Source organism: Tamandua tetradactyla, chromosome 18 (assembly GCF_023851605.1).
Source record: "Tamandua tetradactyla isolate mTamTet1 chromosome 18, mTamTet1.pri, whole genome shotgun sequence".
In the NCBI taxonomy this organism is placed as follows: domain Eukaryota; kingdom Metazoa; phylum Chordata; class Mammalia; order Pilosa; family Myrmecophagidae; genus Tamandua; species Tamandua tetradactyla.
The window spans coordinates 41,462,082-41,479,899 of record NC_135344.1 but is presented as its reverse complement, the minus strand read 5'-3'; the positions used below and the strand labels follow the sequence as shown (position 1 = coordinate 41,479,899).

Here is a 17,818-nt window from a genome sequence, read left to right as displayed (position 1 = left end):
AGGATGACAGAAAATAAATACCAGGTATGAACCAGTTAACTAATATTCCACAGGAAGTTATAAACAATTTCCCCCAAGAAATTAAATTCCTTTACAAAAGTACCCTGAGGATTTTAACATAAATCATTCTTCTTACTTGAGACTATTTATCATTTTTTAGAGCTTATAAATTATACACACCATGCAGCAATTTTATACACCAACAGCCATAATAATCCAGGCACAAAAGAGAGCAGTTGAAGGGTACTTTTCTAACACAGAGAGAAAGAGTTGGCAGGGAGAGAGGGCAGGAAGGATCTGGCTGTGCTCTCCTTTACAGCTCTCCTCTCAGGGGCATAGGTTTTCTTTTCTGTCCTCACTGTCTTAATAGATTTCATCTTCTTTTAAAAGACAAGTCACAATCTGTCCCTGAAGACAGCCGTTATCATTAAAACGCTCCGCTGGGGGCAGAGGGGCAGCATTACTCAGGGTGTGACAGGACTTGTGAGAAGATGTGTGACACTTTCCTCCAGAGCCAGCATTTTGGAAAATGGAGGGGCTAAGACAGGACTTTCAGAGGTCAACTCTGCCATTCTCTTGCCTCTAGTTGAAGCTGAGTCTGAGATATTCGAGGAGGAAAATAGCCAACTCCATTTACATTTCCAAAATGGGGTAGTTCTTTCCAATTTCACAGCAATTACAGGAGTGAGGAGCCCTGCTAGGGCAGCAACAGCCCTCTCACAGTTACATGCTATGCTCCCCTCAGCTAGCCTGGTCTGAACACACTTGTCACGGTCAAAGAGCAGACACTAGATGTCCATCTGTGCAGCACACACACGATACATCACTCTTGTCCTCCAGAGTTGGGGGTGAAAAGAAACCAACTCTGAATGGGGAGTTTTTCATCTCTCTGTTATGTTGAGTCATAGCCTACGCATCGGAAGTAGACTGTACACCACCTACGCAACTCAACAGAGAGAAAATAAAGTGCTTACAGTATTTAGAGCTGGAAGACACCTTGAAAAGTCCCTATTTCCAATCACCTATTTTTCAGAAGGGGAAACTGAGAACCAGAAAGATAAAATAACACTTCCCAAAGCCATTCAGCTGGTCAGTGACCCGTGAAAGCAGGAGACACTCTTTACTCAGTCCCCGGCTCCCTCTGTGGCCAGAATGCTGCTTCTCAGTGGCGACTGACAGCAAACACAGCTCAAGTTGGCAGAAGAAATAAGTAAGCCAAAAAATATATGAGTAAAGTACCAGTTCCTATTACTAAGCAAGTCAGAGAAATGAGTATTTGAATTTTGAGTCTTCCCTACACCTAATACCTTTTCCTAGTAGGACCTCAGTTTCCTGTTGAGACACCATCCTGTGCCCCATTCTCAGCCATGTGGTCTGGGTGGGATTCTACCACATCCCAGATCCCCAGCTCCATGAAAGCTCCTTTAGGATTCAGGAGGCGTTATGTTCAGTCACAAACCCTTCAAGGTAACTGAATTTATCCAATAGCTTTGCTCCCAGTGAGGAGGAATAAGTGAAGGCAGGAATAGGAATTAGAAGCCCAAATATTCACCTTTGTTTTATTTGCAGCTGACTCTAAGCATAGTCTCATTCCTCTGTTCCTCAAGAGTCTCGGAAGAGCTCAAGACTGGAAAGGCCCAAGATTCAGAGGTCACAGGACAACATCTGAAGAATTTATCTCCAATTTACAAACTCAGAGTTCACCCGATTCATCCCGGGATTAATTAAAATAGGTTCAGAGAATTCTACGGGGCAGTAGAACGCTGTGCTTGCCTTCCAACCCACCCCTAAGCTTAAAGACTAGCCACCTGTGCTGGAGATCAATGACTCCATTATTACTAGGTAAGAGTTTACATACCTCTAGTCTTTATTAAAAGGAGGAAACAATCTCCTCAAATACTTCTATTTGTAAAAACATTATCCAGGTAATAATGGTTATAGTTTATATTTTCAATCATAAAGATCACATTTGATTGACACTTTTATAGTTTTCAAAATACAACCTATGTTGTCTCATTTGATCCTCACATTACTGGTGTGAAGTAGGAAGGATATTATTTATCCCCAGTAGATGAGGACAACTAAGCCACAGGCTCAAGGGTATTACCCAGAATTACCCAGGGAGAACACAGGTAGAGCCAGAACCAATGGTACAAGATTAAGATATTTCTTTGCAAAGATGCAGACTAGGGGCCCATTGTTTACTTTTCTTATAATGGCCACAGGTACGTAATTCTTCTCTATTTTCAAAACAGGTTTATGTGAGTTCCTTAAATTAAGGCATTAGCTAGATTCTAAAGTAGACCACAAAGGAAATGTTTTTGCAGTACTATTACGAGGTCTCCTGACAGGTTCATTCAGATGTCATGAGGCTTGGCTTGGTACTATGCCGATAGAGGACTCACTATGGAGATGTGTGTGTGTGTGTGTGTGTGTGTGTGTGTGTGTGTGTGTGTGTGTGTGTGTGTGTGTGCATGTGCTCATGCCTGCATATCAATGTGAAATAATAGAGGGTTACATGTAGTGGATCATGGTATGAAAATGAAGTTAAAAAATCACATTTATCTTTTATGTGGCATTATTGACTTTGGACTGAAAACACATCCATTTAGGTCACCTAAAGTTCAAAGTGATTCCTCACCTATGAGATCCTTCTCCTAAAGAAAAGAACAATAATAATGATTTTAATTGGCATTTTGACATAATGATCTTATGCCCAAGAATCTGGGGGCATTTTTTAAGAATCCATACTCTGAGATAAAGTGCTAAACTAATCTGAAGTGTTGAACTCCATGATGTAGCTATTCATCGGGATCTATTTTTCCTGTTTGTTTGTACTGTCATAAAGATGAGGAAATTTGGCCATTCCGTTGAATGTTTGGCAGAAGATTTAGTGAGGGATTTTGAAATTATTACTTCCCAACTGATGCTGCAAAGATGAAGAAAGGCAGCAGAGAAGAGCAGCAGCCAAGTCTGAGAGCATGGAAACGGAAGAGCTGCTGAAGGTGTTGTCACGGAAGGAAGAAGAACGGGAAAAGGAGAGGGGAGGTGTGGAGAAGACTGAGCACCTCTTCCAACCCGCCCTTCAATCAGAGCAGCTCCAATTCTATCTGTTTTAGATATTGGAATTTTGTTTAAGATCTAATTTGTTAAACTCTAAAGCTGCAGACATACGTAAAAAGGTTTGAAAATAATTTAGAGCCAGAGAGACAAAATCACTTGCCCAACATCACTTAGGGGCACTGCAGAACCAGTACCGCTGGCCAAGCCATCTGTGTCCCAGCACAAACTCTCCCCACTAATCCACATTCTTATCTCTACCCTCTCATCTCCTTTAATCCTCACAGCAACCAGACAAGGCAGGTATTATTAGCAAATATTATATGGGTGCAAAAACTGAATCCCAGAACTTTTGAGTATTTTGGTTAACATCGGAATACCTGCATCTCTTGACTCCAAACTGTTGTTTCCAACTATATGCATCATGTCTGAACACAAAAGACAGTTTCATGGGTTTTTTTTTTATGAATATGTGAGCCATGCTATCTCCCTTTCATGTTTTAATTGAAGTTGTCTCATTCAGACACCACCTCGCCTCTTCTGAAATGTTCTTTGTCCTTCATCTTCAAGTCCGTTTCTTCTATGTTAAACCAAATGTGTCTGTGGTACCCTGCCAAGATGACCTCTGCCTGGCACAGAGAGCCATCCAACAGGCCATTTGTCACACCTCATCTCTTCCCTTTTATGAAAGGGACAAAAGGCTGTCTTTGAGCCCCCTTTGGAAATGTTTTCATGCTAATCCAAGAATTACTGTTGTGTTTCTTTTCTGGTTGGTGCAGTGTGAAGCCATTCATGGGCCGCATGGACCTTGTCTAGTCACATTCCAGGCCATTCTTGGAACATTTTGGGGAAACGCATCATCGCTCTGCTGGTGGGAGACAAGTCTGTGTCCCTGCCCGAGGCTGGCAGCCAGTGCAACTATGTCCTTCAGTGCACATGAAAACATCTCCTGCCATCTCTGTGAGGCAGTCCTTTATACACAGAAAGGGAGAGAGAAGAAGATAATTAAATGCTCATCCAAAAAAGACCAACAGTAAGAAGAAAACAACAACCTCCTAACTATTTGTATCTCTGGAAATGGAGGAAAGAATCACAAGTATTTCATAAACAACCCACAACTGAAATAAATGCTGAATGGAAACCAGAAGACATAAATATTAATTCTGATTCTGATACTAACTAGCTGTGTGACTCTTGGGCACATTCCTTTATTTTTGTCTCATAGAACCCCATAGAAAATGTTGCTAATAATTGAACCCCCAGATTCTGGATTAAAGGAAATACTCTACAGATGTACTCAATTAAATAGCAAAGACCAAATTAATAGTCTTTGCTGTAGTTCTTGCCTTCTGAACCTCAATCTCTTCATCTGTAAAATGGAAATATTGAGTTTAGATCTATGACTCTAAAACAAGCTCTCTACTAAAATCACCTAGCAAGCTCTTTAAAAATTTATATTAGGGGTCTCACTCTCTTCCTATGGTATCTAAATCTCAATTTTGAAGATTAGGGCCCCGAAAAAAAGCACATATAGATAATTCCCCATGTTAATTGTATGCCCACCCAGCCCAGGACTGTTTTTTAAGACTCCTTGGGCTATCCATGAGCGATACCAGCTCAGCATTTAGTGATTCCCCGAGAAGGTCAAAAAGCTAATATAAACTGAGATTGCCCATAATTTCATCAGTACAGATTCAGTATTTTGAGTTGGCCATATAATTATTTTCCAAAATGGGATACTTTTGAGAGTGAATGGGAGGATGTTGGACCTCATCCCAGGACTCTCCACGGGATGCTGAGATATGTGTTCACCCTATTTAATAGTGACTTGTCTGCATCATAAAGTCAGTTTCAGACTAGAACCTCAGCCTCCAGACTACTCCTTCACTTTCCAAAATCACAAAAAAACAGCTTGTGCATTTCAGATCCCCTTCAGTTTTGGTCTGCAATCACTCTTATTTCTCAGAAACAACCTGAGTATTTACTTTTCTCCTCTATTTCATTCCTGTCTCCATATTCTGCTGGGCTGACCTTGGGGTTCAGATACCCAACAATTCAGAGAATACACTAATATACTTAGATTGCCTTTCCTTCTTTTGGATAAGCAAGGACAGCTGCTGTGCAGGATCAACAGAAGCTAATGTAAATATCAGAGATTTTACTGGGTTCCTTACCTCTCCAACTGAAGACAAGTGCCCTTCTGGTTATCAAGTGACCCTGATAATCCTGTAGTGAACTGTGCTTTCCCCTCTGATTCCCATCAGTACAGCCATAACTAAACCCAGACTGCCAGTCAATATCCACTGGGCAGCAGGAAAAAATGAATCGTCCTGATGTTAGATTTTCTAATGTTGCTTGTCTGACAAAAATTAATTCATTCTGGCTTTATATCCAAGAAATGATGCCTCGGTTGGTAATGAGCCTTTTCCTGTACCCTTATTCTCAGACAGCCATATTAACAGGTACCAAACACCAGACTTGGGATTTAAAAAAAAATAATAATAACCTGACTTCCAGTCCCCTTTCATGCTTGAAAGGAAATTTGTAAACTGTCAACTTGACTTAATTTTTCCTCTGGACTCACACCTATTTGCTGTAATAAGGCTTTCCCCCTGGGTTTCACTCATCTGCGGCATGTGGCAGGAAAAGGGGTTAAGATTGTATTTGTCATCTTTGGAAGCGGATTTTCTTTCAGCAAGTCTACTATCAATTCTGTCTGCCAAAATAGCATTTTAATGTGTTACCTGCAGGTCAAGAATGTTCCGTTAAGTTAACTTCTGCCTCTGCTGTGTTTTTAGATGATGTTTGCCATTAATTCGTCCCATTGTTACCAAGCTTATTATTTTTCATATAAATGCAATTATCCTATTTTGATCATGTCTAGCTCTGCATTACATTCGGTTTTTTAAAAGAGAGAGTGAGAGAAGTGTAGAGAGGATAGCAAACAGGGTCTTCTCTTGCTGGAAAGACTATTTTAATGAGTGTTATTCTGTAGTTAGGGAGAGTCTCTTAACCTCCTTTGCCCAGTGAGATATTATTTCTTGACATTGAGTGCATTGCAAGTGCATTTTTATCAGGGCTGTGTAAAGTGGACATGGAGGGGATTTCTCTAGTATTTAACAAAGGCATCTACCTGCAACACAAAGTAGTGCTTTGTTTACCCTTCCTCTCTGTCCTCAGTATGGTATTATTCCAGAGGTATTGCTTCTCCCTTGCAAACTGTCAGTGGTGAAGGGTACATTTCAGCATGTTTGGGATCATAATTGGCAAAAATGTCTACTCAGGAGTGGAGAAGAGGTAAAGGTCAGACATGACCCATAGGGGCCATTCTCCAGTTTGCATGACACAGATACCAAAGTGGCTTGCCCGTTCTTCAAAGTTCACAAACCTCTCTCTGTATTCCAGGGACGCAGCCTTTCCTTCCTGCCAGATAATTAGCAGCTGCAGCAAGCCCAGCAGACTTGTCATTGGGCACTCAATGGTGCTCCTTTCCTCCAAGCTCATTTCCTTGGAAGGTGAGAGCCATTATCGTAAAGTGGGATATTGTAAATTCTGTTCCTTCTGCTACACCGTGGCTCTGAGCAGAGAAACTTGTGTTTTCTGCCAGGGAGAAGAATAACATTTATTTAATGGATGCTGAGCAAAAGGTATTCACATTTCATGCTTCAGGGCTTAAGCCGATCAGGAGGGAACTTTCCCAAGCTCTGAATTGGACAACTGGGTAAGTGCTTAGTGCTAACAACCCTTCTGTCCCCATCCAGGCATGGTCCGAGGTCACCATCTAAGAGATGCCCCACATCCCCTCAGCTCCTGAATTTCTCCACAAATTGTGTGTGACACCCCTTCTCCGACCAGTTTTCCCTATAAACCTAAAGCAAATGGTTCTTCTTATAGACAACTCTGCTTCACTGAATTTCAGTTCTGCTTCACCAGTATCCCAGTCCCTGTAAAAGAGTCCTCTACAGTGTCAGAGCTGTTAATACATAGTATTTCCTCATTCGGCATGGGGGACCAGCAGAAAACCATGAGGATGAAGGGAGCCTGTTCAGTAGAAAGAGCACAGTTTTAGAACAAGAAAGATTGATCCAGATTCAAATCCCATCTTTGCACATGAGCTAGGTGGATAATCATAAATCACTTGATCTCAGCCATATTCTGTTTCCTCATCTATGAAAAGGAATAATAAAGCTTACCTTGAAGCATTGTTGGGAGAACTAAGTGAAGTGAGAAGTCCAGTGTAGTCCATAAAGGATAACACACAGAGGTTAGATAGCATCTTCCTTCTCTCAGGAGACTGAGATCCGGTCTGGTCCTAACACTAACTTGCTAATTAACCCCTGGCAATATAGTCAATTTTTCTGTGAATTTATCTACAAAACAAGGGGGGCTGGGGGAAAGCCTCTATCCTCCTTTCCCTGTAGGATTATTATAGGGAGTCAATGAGATATTCATTAAAACAGAAGTTTTTTACAAGGGTAAAAAAAAAAGTGTTGCCAAGAAATAAGGTGTCTTTATGCTGATGCTTACTCTTGTTATCTTTAAATTCTGGAAATAATGTTTAAATATATATATATACACACACACACCCATAGGAGACCTGAGTTCAATTCCTGGTCCATGAACTTCTCAAAACAAAACAAACAAGGAAGCAAACAAACAAAAAAACAAACAAAAATTCAGCAAATGATACTGCAATAATGAAATACTCACATGGAAAAAAAAGGAAATGTGATCCCCACCATGCAGCATACAATATATAATATATAATATATATATTACCTCCAACCCATTCACTTCATCAAAAACTGCAATGGTACTTTCCAATCATATACAGATATGGCCACAATCTTGTGTTTTGAGAATAGGTTTGTTCTTAAGCTAGTACAAAAGACTCCTAGTGGCCTGCTCTATACATACAGTGTGAGATACTTGGAAATTTCATTGTATCATAATCATAACAAAGCCTTACACATACACATGTGAAGTATACAGCAAATGCTCACTAAATGGTAGGCTTCCCCCATATTCATCCTTTTCAAGATTTCAAGTCTCTGTGGTATACCAGTCAGCTTGAGCTGGCTCCCAGTTCTGGCCTTCTTCCTCACCTCTATTGCTGGCCTCTTGATTCTCTCCAACCCACCTTCCCATACACTCTGCCCCATCCCAGTTCCCAGGGTTAGCTGCACTTGAGAAAGGTAATAACTAAGCAGTTCCAGTTGCACATTCAACCCTGCTACTAGTCTTTCCCAGGAATATTTCTTTGAGCCTACTAAGGGGATTCGGCCTTGGGTGTTGAGCCCTTTATCACTAATGTACAGGTATCTTTCATCCCCATCTGGAACTCTTCACCACTCCCAACTTGGCCACAAATCTGCCAGAATTTATTATTTTGGTTGCAAATAGCAGAGATCAACTCAATCTTAAAAAATAAACATTAGAGATAAGATATTGAGATTTAGGAGTGCTTCACAGAAGTCAGGACTTGAACTGTGCTGGGCTTCTTTCCATGCTTCTTCTCCATGCTTCCATCTCTTTGTGGGTGGATTTCATGGGGTCTTCAGTCGGTGTGACCTCTGACAACTTCAGAGAGTACAAGTCATGGATCTAGCTACAAGAGAGATCACTCCTTAGAGCGCACTGCAAATTCCTGGATAGTAAGGATCTAATTAACCTAGCTTAGGTGGTGTACTTAGCACAGTCAAAAAGGGGTAGGACATTCTTGACAAACATGGGGAATACTAGAATATTGTAAGCTGGATACCCCAAAGTTGTTCACTACACATGTAGTGGGGTTTCCAGCACTGGCAGCCCCCTTTGGCAATGTCTACCACTGAGTCATCCACATTCTACAAGGTACCTAAGGTTGTACTGGTAGCGTGGTCCCTTCCCTTGGCTTTGCAGGGCATAGAGGACTAATTGCACTAATGGTATTTGCCATATGCTTTACTCTAGTATCGGCCCACACTGGGCAATCTGCTACTTTTTGCTATGATTTCTTATGTCCGCTAGAGGGCATTGCCTCTCTGCTGGGTCCACCACAGTCACTGGGCACTGAGGTAGCTTTGGCTGCATTCCCTCACTCCTTTGACTATGCTCACCTCATCTGTAGTTCCATCTGTGAGGTACCTAAGCATCCTTCCATAAGGTACTGCCTTATTGTCCCAGCAGCCACCCTTACATTTCCTGTCCTTCCCAGCAGGTACCTTTACTGGGGAAGTGGACTATTTAAAGAGCCAAAGTGCTTAAGGTGATGGGGGAAGAGAACTAGAAAGGGAATGAAGGCTTCTAGACTTCCATTTCTTTCTTGTGTCAAAGTCCATTAGTGGGGTTTCAAATCCAGGTTGCTTGTGCCTTCTGTGTTACAGGGATCTAAGCAAAACCACTTTTTCCATCTTTTATTTGTAGTCCTCAGTATCTCCCCTAAAATGTGGTTTTGCAACTGGGCCAAGGTTCTCATGCCTGGTCCCTTCTTCCCTTAACATAAGTTTTCTCCCAAGAGACTTCTTAGTTTTCATGCAAATTTTTCTTTTAAACTGCTCTAAAATCCAGTTGTTCAGTATGCATAAACATGTAGGAATCTGGGATCTTGTCACATTCAGAATGAAAGAAAAGTAACCATGTTGAGGTTGGAGAGCCACAGTAAAATAGTGTAAAGTGTTTCTGTTGCTGAAGGCATCGTTCTGAGCTCCTTCTCCCTAAATCCCCTGGAACGACTGACAACTGCCTGCCCTTTACAAAATGAAATTGACATTTGCAGGCTTAGGTTCAACAGGAATTGAGGGGGGGGGGGGGGGGCGGTGCTGAAGGCGAACCCAGAGCCCAGTTCCCTGAATCCAGGGCAGCAGGCCCAGAACTCTGCTGTGAGTGATGGGTCAATATCCAATAACTCCAAATCAAAAGCTGAAGTCTTCTTGATTCAGCAGAGCTGAGGCTTCCTTCAGGGGATAAGAATACAGCACCAGCCCTTCTGACAGAGCTGGAGTTGCCAGTAGCCTTTAATCTAAGGAAACCGAAGGCAAAGCAAACTTGGCATATAACTTTTCCTACATTAATTAGTACCCTTAAGTTTAAGGGGGAGAATAATAATACTCTTGGGAGAGCGGTTAAAGCTCCACTCAATTCATTTGGATTCACAGTGCAGAGACTCTGGAGAGGGGGTTGATGGGGTGGAGAAAAGAGCACAGGCAGGGGGTGGGAGAAGAGATTATTTGCAGGTCAACTGAACAGTGACTGGCAGAAGCAGCCATTCTTTGAATTTTGCTTCACAATTCTGATTGCCAATCGTCCTCCATAACTCTTCACCTTTTTGGTTAGGCTCTGCCTGTCCTGCTGAAAAGGGGTTACACGTGTCCTAGAGCTAAGCCAATTATGATCTTTTCTTAAGTGCTGTAAGCATGTTAGGAGGACAAAATTAGACCTGATTTCAAAATGTTTTTAATAGGTCAATGTTTAGAGAAGAGAAATTAACTAAATATTTGTTTCTAGTGATTAGATATCAAAAACAAATCACTTAGGGGAAAAATTAAACAGCGCTATGTACTGCATACTATTTATGTGGATTTTAACCCAGAACAAATTATTTTTCAGATGAATTGAGGATAAACACATCAAACTCATAATAGTATCCCTCTGGTAAGGAGAGCAAAGGGCCAGAACTAGATGTGGGTGTCAAAAATCACAGTGAGCTCTATCTTACTATTCTATATTTTTTTAAAAAAAGAAGAAAAATCCATAAATCACTTGTGTAACCATTTATTGGGGGAAAAAAAGACAGAAATCAAGTATTCTAAAATATAGATCTTTTGGTATTTTTTTTTAATTCACTAAATTAAAAAGAGGAACTGCGGCTTATTGTTTCTGTACTCTTCATCGCTGAAGATAAAATTTCTAGAACAGTTCTTGAACTAAAGATATTGGACTCCTGTTTCTGAAAATATAGCTAAATGAACTCTAAGCTTCAAGCTGGAAAGTCCTGAGCCTGCATTCCCTACGTCAGCCAAAAAGCTGGAGTTGGGCTCTCATGTAGAGAATGATTATCTCTTGTTCACATCCGCCTTTGGTCAAGCAGTCCATGTAGGATGAATCCATCCAGAGTGCTCAACCTCATTTTATTTTTATTTTTTTCATTCACCTTTATTGTACAAGTAGCACATTCGTATGAAAACTATCTTAAATTGTATATCATTTTCTAGTTCTTTTTACATACATTAAATTATTTAATTGTGTGCACACACTTTGGAATGTGCCATGATTGGCACTGTTTTACTCAATTTTTGCAAATGTGGCAACTGAGACCCAAAAAGGATAAATATCATACTAGTGTTAATAAAGGCCATAGTTAGAGTTCAGGTCTTCCAATTCTTAGCCATCCATCCATCTATTCATTCATTCATTCAACAAAACATTTATTACATTCCTATTAAATAGACTTTTCTAGAATTCTTTTCAGGGCCTCTGGTAATTGTATTTCTGTAATTCTTCATTCAGTCATTATATACTGCCATTATATACCATATTATTCATTATTGTTTTATTTTATATGCCTAATCTCCCCACTCCCACAATAGATTATAAAATCCTTGGGTGGTTCTATAGTTCCAAGACTATACCTTTTCAGCATCTCATAGGGTTTAGCACAATTCTTGGTATATGCAGAGAATAAGTGTTGCTTAACTGACTTACTGCTGATTATTCAATGAATTGTATGAAAACCTAGATGTTAAAGAATGACTGACAGAACTCCACTCATGATACGGAGATGGAACCATACCACATATGTCCCATCTGCCCCAGAGATGTGGAACAGATGGTAGAACCCAAGAGCTGGGCAGAAACTTCAGAGAATATGCTCAGTGTCTATGCTACCTTAGGAACAGTTCTTAGATTCTCAGTTTTATTCCCACTTACAGTGTCTTATCTAAATTGAAACCGTAAACAGACAAGACCTTCTGGTTAAATTTTTAAAAGCTTAAAGAATCCATAGTTTTCATCTATCAAATTTTTTTTTCAAGGTCCTATTACATGTACAATATATTGGATGATATGAATAAACAAAGAAAAGTGCATGACACCTTCTTTCTCCTCAATGGGAATTGCACTTTACAGTTTATATGTTGCCTCATTTCAAATTTTATCATCTGGTATAGCAGTTACATGCTTGGGCTCTGAGTCAAACAGTCTAAATTTAAACCCTGGCTCTACCACTTTCCAGCTGTGTGACCTCAGGCAATTTGCTTAATCTCACCAAGCCTCAATTTCCTCATTTGTACAACAGTGATAATAGGGTTCTTGGGAAGATTAAAAGAGATAAGTCATGTAAAGCACTTAGCACAGTGTCTGGCACAGAGTAAGCCCTCAATAAATGTTAGCTATTCCTATTATCATCTTTACAACCACCTGCGAGGTAGATAAGGCTCACATTATTTATACATTAAAGAGAAAACCAGGGCTGAGAGAAATTACATTAGTTGCAAAGGGCGACATGCTAGTTAAAGGCTATGGACTTCAGGTATTCTCCTTCAAGTCCCCTGCCTACCTCATGTCATACTGCCTCTCTGACAGTGGGGTTGAGAAGAAAACATACACATACATGGGGAAATGTACAAATGTGGAGGACAATTCAAGGAAAAGAGACAGTCCTTGCTAGATGAGCTCTCCTCTGCTTGAATCAACCTCTGATCTTCTGCTTATTGACATATGAACCCATACTTGTGTTACGAAGTTCTTTCCAATCAAGCTTATTTTTAAGGCCAGTCCTCTGTATTTTAATCTCACAAAAAGACTTTTTCTTGGCCTTTTGGCACCACCCTGTGCTAAGAACATATATTCAAGGAATAAACTTTATACTTAATGTGCTCAGAGAAATTATGAAGGAAGCAAATCTGTCTCAGGCCTCGATAGGTCCCCTAGAGCTCAAACTTGAAAGAACAACAGAGTCTCAAACTGTCGGGCCCTTCACACAGATTTGGATTTGGTAGGTCTAAGGTGAATTCTGAGAACTTGCATTTCTAACAAGTTCCCAGGTGACACTATTGGTCCAGAGACCACACTTTGATTGCTGCTTTAAGTGAGCATTTCCCAAAACATGGTCACCAGACCATATATACTCAATAACCTTGGGTGATTGTCAAAACGCAGCTTCTTAATCCCACCGTAAATTTACTGACTAGGACTCACTGTGGATGGGTCCTAGGAATCTGCATTGTCATAAGCATCCCAGGTGAATTTCAAGCCCATAAAAATTTTGAGAAGTACAGATTGAAATTCTGAGTTTTCCATGACCTACATCTTGGTGTTCTATGTCTAGCCCCTGACAAAGTGCTTGGCATATAGTAGCTACTCAATAAATAATTTTATCTAAATATATAGCCTTTATGTGTATCCTGTTCCCTCCCCACTCAGAATTCTGGGCTTGCTAACCTAAGCAATCAGTCAATATTTGCAAAGCATTGCCTTTAAACAGATTTTATGCCATTTACTTGTTTCTTCACAAAGCTATTAAACCTTGTGCAAACCCACATTGTGTTTGTGTAAAGGGATAATAATCTGCCTGAGAATAATGACCAAGGCCTTGCTTCTTCCATCCACAGAACTGCAATTCCAATCAATACATTGTCATTTCACCCCCAAATTAAATACCCATTTCATCCTATATTTCATTTCATTGGATTAGAAGCTATGTTTTCATTCATTCAACAGTTTAATTGAGCACCCAAGTGCCAGACACTTAGCAGAGCACCAAGCTGTCAGGTAACATGTACAGAATGACTCAATGAATGAGTGAATGAATGCTTAGCAAATACTAGCCATCTTTCCTTTTCTCAGTCTTCCCTATCACAATACTCAGACACTTCTAGAAGGCTGACAATATTTGCTGGTCGCTGAAAGGGGCCAAAGCTCTGATAACAAAGTGATTTCACAGGAAAGGCCAGGAAGCTTATCTCAACGAATATCTATACTCTGCTCATCCCATCCTCTCCCCAGAGAAAGGAAAAAGCCACTCTTTCTGCCCCTTCCCACCTGATGACAGACACTTTCATATTACTGGTATTTAATCAATGCTTTATCATATCACACTACACTGCTTTTTTCACTGTGTGGCAGGAAAATGCTATAATCAGTTTTATGGAAGTCTCTTCCAGAATCAAGTAGCTGTAGGCAAGATTGGCTGGCAGCATGACTTAGACATTTACAGATGCGGATCTCACTGTGAGGGAGAAAAGAGCAATTTAAAGCGACATCCTCAAGTCTGAGAGGCCTGAATATTTCATCTTTAGTTTAGTAATTAGTAGCTTGAACAGTATTTGTTGTAGTTTGCTAGCTGCCAGAATGCAATATACCAGAAACAGAATGGCTTTTAAAAAGGGGAATTTAATAAGTTGCTAGTTTACAGTTCTAAGGCCGAGGAAACGTCCCAATTAAACAAGTCTCTAGAAATGTCCAATCTAAGACATCCAGGGAAAGATACGTTGGTTCAAGAAGGCCGATGACATTCAGGGTTCCTCTCTCAACTGGAAAGGCACATGGCGAACATGGTGTCATCTGCTAGCTTTCTCTCCTGGCTTCCTGTTTCATGAAGCTCCCCGAGAGGCGTTTTCCTTCTTCATCTCCAAAGGTCACTGGCTTGTGGGCTCTCTGCTTCTCATGGCTATGTGGTTCTTCTCTGCTCTCTCTGAATCTCCATTCTCCAAAATGTGTCCTCTTTTTAGGACTCCAGAAACTTACCAAATGGGTGGAGACATGTCATCACCTAATCCAATTTAACAACCACTCTTGATTACAGATCCAAACATACAGTATTGAATAGGGATTATTCTGCCTTTATGAAATGGAGTTTTGATTAAAACATGGCTTTTCTAAAGGATGTACATCTTTTCAAACCAGCACAATATTCTATTAGAAATATTTACATAAATATTTTAAAGAAAGGAACAAAGAGTAATTTTTTCCCTTATAAATCTCCTCCCCAAATGATAAATAGGGAAAGATGAAGAGCAATTAATAACTGCCTTCAAATATAAGTTTATTACAAGAGGAGGTTATAAGGAGAAAGGATTCCAACCCCCTTTTATGATGAAGCTAAGGCACCAAGAGACAACAGTCACCCAAACTCACAGACCTCCATGAATTGCACTACACATGTTGCAATAATTCCCTAGGATATGAACTCCAGGGACTCTTAAACACCACAAAGAGAACTGGGGAAGACAATGTGACCAGGGTCTGTCAGCTTCATCCTTTGTCTTATGGCCTTGTCTTTTTCCAGCCCTTCTCATTGCCTCCTGGAAGAGACTCTCCTGAAGTCCAGCCAACCCAGAGAAAAAGCAGTCTTTCTATGTTGTGGGTTGAATTGTGTCCCTCCAAAAAAAGATTAAGTTGAACTTCTGATCCTTGGAACTTGGAAATGCAGACTTATTTGGAAATAGGGTATTTGTGGATGTAATCAAGTAAAGAAGAGGTCACACTCTTCTTAGAAGGGCCCTAACACAATACGACTGGTGTCCTTATAAAAAGAGGAGAAGAGTCACAGAGACAGACACAGAGAGGTCATGTAAAGATAGACACATGCAGGAAGAAGAGTGTTACGTGAAGAGGCAAAGATTGGAGTTATGCTGCCATAAGCCAAAGAGCGTCTGGAGCCACCAAAAAGTGGAAGAGACAAATAGCGATTTCCCCCAGAACCTTCAGAGGCAGCATGACCCTGACAACACCTTAGTTTCAGATGCGTAGTTTCCGGAAAAGTAAGAGAATAAATTGCTGTTGTTTTAAGCCACCCAGTTTATGGTACTTTGTCATAGCGGCCCTAAGAAACTAACGCAGTGTACATGAAGGATTTAGATTCGATATAAAAATCCCGTTCCCCATAGTAAACTTTGTTATATGGTATCTCTCTTTCTATATCCCTCATCTTTTCTTTAAAGGGCAGGAATGGTGACTGTATTTTGGTAGATGCCTGAAAAGTGCAATTTATGAGAACTAAAAAGCACTTTTGTACCTCAAAATCTACCTGTCATTTGTCTATTCTTACCACTAGAAATAACTAGAAAGAACTTCATTTGAAGTTCTTACCACTAGAAAACTGTTCTTCAGGAACTAAAGTTAAGGGTATATGGGTGATTCAGTGGTAAAATGCTCGCCTGCCATGAGGGAGACCTGGGTTTGATTCCCGGCCCATGTACTGCCCACCTACCCTCACCCTGGGAGAATGAACTAAAGTTTAAATCATTGTGTCTTCAGAAATTCTTAGTACAATGCTGCTACTTTTAGGGAGGCTGACACACAAATCAAATAGCAGTCAATAATGTATTAGCATAGCCTGATTCTGAGGGAATGGGGCATAGAGCCCCATCCCTGGTAGAGCAATCTGAAACCAAGATGCTGCTCAGGTATCCTTAAGGAGATGACAAAGGGGTAGAGAGACAAGATTGACAGAAATGTAACAACAGAAAGGCAAAGACTATGATTTAGAGGTCGGCTAACCTATATTCGTTGAATCCTAATATGACCAAATCTGTGCATTAGATACCCTGGCCACCTAATACAGAAGATGATAGAGTTTCACAGGTAGTCTTAGTACAAGGGGATGGGAGAGAAAGGCAAGGAAAGAGGTATCAGCAAAATCTAAGCCATAATTGGGTGGGCTGTTAATTCTCACTACAGAAAGTCTCCATTGTGGATGTGACTCTCAACATAACTTTGAACTTGAAGAAAAAGCAGATCTCAATAGTTGATGATCAGGAATGGTACACTGAAGGAAATTACAGAATCAGATATACAATATATGTTCGCAGAACTGTGAGCATTCCAGTTGACTGGGATGAAGAAAAGCAGTGAGAATTCAAGGAGGTGGGTCTCGTACAAGGTCCGCCCAATAGCCTTGGTGTTTGAAGAGCCCTTGAAGCCTTGGTCTATTATTCTAAAGTAACAGTGTGAATTACATCCAACTTCAAGACCTGGATTCAGCACTTATCATATGAACGCCTTGGAAAAATCATATCACTTCCTTTAATCAGTTTTCTTTTCTGTAAAAATGGGGAATATTTTAATACTTGCTTAAGAGGGTTACAAGAGCCAAATGAGCTAAGATTAAAAAAAAAATCTAGACAGCTACAGAAAGATTAGTTATCATCATTATTATGGAAATGTGCTTAGCTGGCCTGATGGAAGCCATCCAAAGACAGTGCAGGACACAGAATTAAATTAGTCTGTCCTGAAAAGACCTTATGTTCTGGCAAAGTGAAGATCTACCTAAAATTGGAAATCAGGAGCTAGGATATGATTTCCATGCATACATTATGAGATAGGTACACTCACTGGGTATTACCTTTAAAGCACAGAAAAGGTTAATGCATGGCCCTTTTAGCACCGGAATCCAACTAGTGTTTAGATGGGGAAAATGCTGCAAATGATTTCAGAAAGAACAACTGAGAAATATACTTCCATACTACTGATTGGTAAGAACTCCTTCATATGTCCTAATACTAATAGGACTATATATCTTTCAATAGAACCAATGTATTTTCTAATTGCATCATAAATATAATTCACAATGCATTATAAGTTCCTTTACACATGCTTCAAGGACCTCTCATGAGCTCTGAAGAGTCTTTGGGAACCTTAAGACTAGTCAATGACCACTTCTGGGTAAGGGAAAAACAGATATAATAACTGTGGAGATTTCAAAATTATTATAAGGATATTCCAAAGGATCAAGCTGACACCATGTTCAATTTCACTGTAAATTTCTGTTACCTTAATT

The 17,818-nt window shown here is 40.3% G+C and overlaps 1 long non-coding RNA gene across 1 annotated transcript in view; it reads left to right on the top strand.

Annotated features, from left to right (window-relative positions):
• The window catches only part of LOC143662621 (uncharacterized), a 31,247-nt gene extending 15,423 nt beyond the window's left edge, over positions 1 to 15,824 (top strand). Inside the window, exons 2-5 of the long non-coding RNA XR_013165478.1 lie at positions 1,570 to 1,842; positions 6,466 to 6,575; positions 6,668 to 6,781; positions 15,326 to 15,824. This is a non-coding gene — a long non-coding RNA (uncharacterized LOC143662621). The remainder of the gene's footprint in view (positions 1 to 1,569; positions 1,843 to 6,465; positions 6,576 to 6,667; positions 6,782 to 15,325) is intronic.
• The last annotated feature ends 1,994 nt before the right edge of the window (positions 15,825 to 17,818 follow it).